This window comes from Amblyomma maculatum, chromosome 5, assembly GCF_055883805.1.
Source record: "Amblyomma maculatum isolate TAMU_Amacu chromosome 5, ASM5588380v1, whole genome shotgun sequence".
Taxonomy (NCBI): Eukaryota; Metazoa; Arthropoda; class Arachnida; order Ixodida; family Ixodidae; genus Amblyomma; species Amblyomma maculatum.
Genome location: NC_139348.1, coordinates 36,656,354 through 36,659,090, shown reverse-complemented (window position 1 = coordinate 36,659,090; position 2,737 = coordinate 36,656,354).

The window sequence follows — 2,737 nt, the reverse complement described above, 5'->3', positions numbered from 1 at the left end:
AAACATTATTGGTGAATTGTCATCTTAAGACTAGTCTTACTATTTCTGTTTTCTCGCTGCAGCCTTCCACACCAACTCACCGACTACCGCCAAGTCCTGTGCTGACCAGAAGCGCAGCTCGGTATGCCACGGCTCTCCAGCTGAGCTCCTGGGCACACTACTACTGAACAGTTGCCCGTTAGAGCGCTACCACTGTTCACCGATATTCCCGCTTTCTTCCACAGCGACCCAATGGAAACGCATTAGTGCGTTTCCACTGAAAGGCTTTGGCTCTTCTTGCATATCCACTTCCTTAAGATGCTCGTTTAAATGCTCGCACAAAAGACCGCACGCGTGTGTCCAACAGCATAGTCGGTCAGTGACATTTCAGCGTGAAATATCGAGCAGCGCAACAACAACGGAGGGAGGCTGGCAATTATGTCATACTGCGACCAGCAAGGGGGAAGGGTCTTCTACATGTGTGTGTGTGCGTGTGCGTGTGCGTGTGCGCGTGCGCGTGCGCGTGCGCGTGCGCATGCGCGTGCGCGCGTGCGCGTGTGCGCGTGTGCGTGCGCGTGTGCGCGTGTGCGTGCGCGTGCGCGTGCGCGCGTGTGTGTGTGTGTGTGTGTGTGTGTGTGTGTGTGTGTGTGTGTGTGTGTGTGTGTGTGTGTGTGTGTGTGTGTGTGTGTGTGTGTGTTGCGCGCGCGCCGACAAGCCTTTGTCAATGAGCGTATTCTACCTGGTGTCTTGGCAACCTCGTAAGGTTCGAACTTAACCTCATGAGGTTGCCCGCCCTGTTATGTTGTCACCTTACGTGCCGCAGCAATCTAACCACATTGAACGTTTGTCAGTTTGCTGCGCAACTGGAGCCTCCAATGGTGAATAAATAAATGATTCTTCGAGCTACACTTATAGCTACATAGTATCAGGAAACTTAATTCACGTTAAACGGAGTTGAGCAATCTCATAAGGTTTCAGCCTGACCTCATGAGGCTGCTCGTGTCCCACAGCAATTACTTCTCGAGATTTCCGAATCATGCTAGAAAGTCCGCTAGCAAGATCATCAACATCATTCAGTCTTGCGCATACTGTATTATAAGCTTTATACTCGCTCCAGCTGTCATTACTGAAGTCATAAGCCTAGTTCGAGCGCTCACGTGAACGAGACGAGCGCGAGAATAAATTTTCATCATTTACCAAGACCGGCTATCCCCCAATACTGTTTAACACATTGTGTCGGACACTGCAACTTTGTCGTCGACACCAGCATTCATCGTTTATTCAATACGTCTCTACGTCAATGAGGTGAAAAACTCGGCACGTCATCACTGAAATCGGAAACAACGTGAGAGGAGGATGCATGCTTAGAGAAATCACCATAGGTGTTTTTTTTTTTTGAGAAAGGGAGCTTAGTGTAGAACATACAGCACATGCACCAACCAGTGCCTGTGTGCTGCCAGTTAGTGACGTTCCGGCAAAACTACACTAATCGAACCATGTTGAGAGTAACGCACAAACGGTGCATGTGGAGACTAGTACAAAATTAGAGTCAGGCTCTTTCTGAATTATTTCTGGTTTATCAACATGGTTTCTCCTAAATATTTCCTAAATTTGTCACTTGTCATATGCATGCCTAAATTCATTGGTAATTCATTGCATGAAATTTCTTAAAAACACGTAGTTTGTTCACAATTATCCCTGTATGAACGATGTTTGCATCATATTGTAACTTTGCTGGTAGCACACGTTTAACACTCTCATGGGCTTCCGTTTGAAGACTGGACATACAGAGGCGACGCCAAGACGCTACTCTTCACACGTTACGACTTAGCTGCACATTGATGTCTCAGAAGTCTAGCGGTCCCTTACGTTTACTTAATTTATCTCAGCCGACGATCGCTTGAACGCGTGCTATTCAGAAAACATAGGCGACTAGTAGGCGTAATACGGGGCGTGCAACGGACTTTTTTGGCAGGGAAGCCACCCATGCATGTGGTTACCGCACGCTAAATGAGAAAGGCCCATAGAAAGCGACACCACGCACGGTACGTCAATTTTCTTGCCGGCTGCCCCAGGTCTTCAGTTCCTGGCCTTAACACTCGCACACACTACTAGAACCCTGAAAACCTGATGTTCCCAAATATGCGTTTTCGCAAGATCCGGCGTTTAATAGTCCACAGCTCTACGTTGTGGTGTCAGCGAAAACGCAAGTAGGCACGACTTCATCCAAGTCTTCGTCGAGAACAGGCTTTTGGAGTTGAGAAGAAAGCACCTCTCATCAAGGGTCTATTGGCTGTCCGTCGTAGACGTCACCGTGCAAACGTTGGCAAGGGGAACGAGACGTGCGGTGAAATGCATTACACGATTGTTACTTCCTCTGTAGCCGGCATTCTGTTTCTTCTTTTTTTTACATCACGGTTTTTCCTTATGGCGGCGAAAGTAGTATCAGCCCAGAAGGGTACTCTTGATGGCCTTCACGTACTGCGCAGGCACCCAGTATATGTAGATCCAGGAACTCGCTTTGGCCTCCTGACCCAGCCGAAGAGCCTACAGAGAGACAGCACACACCGCGAAACTGTTAGTGCAAATTGAGTTTATTCTCTTCCAGAGACTTCGCACCTCTTGTTTTGCTGCACCGTCCCTTATACTTTGCGCAGCCACTGAGGGACTCCGCAATCTTATTTTCTTCATTCCGTCAGAAGACGTGAGTACGTATTGCGACCAAGTGGCGACGGCGAATAGCAGTAAGCGAGAGCCA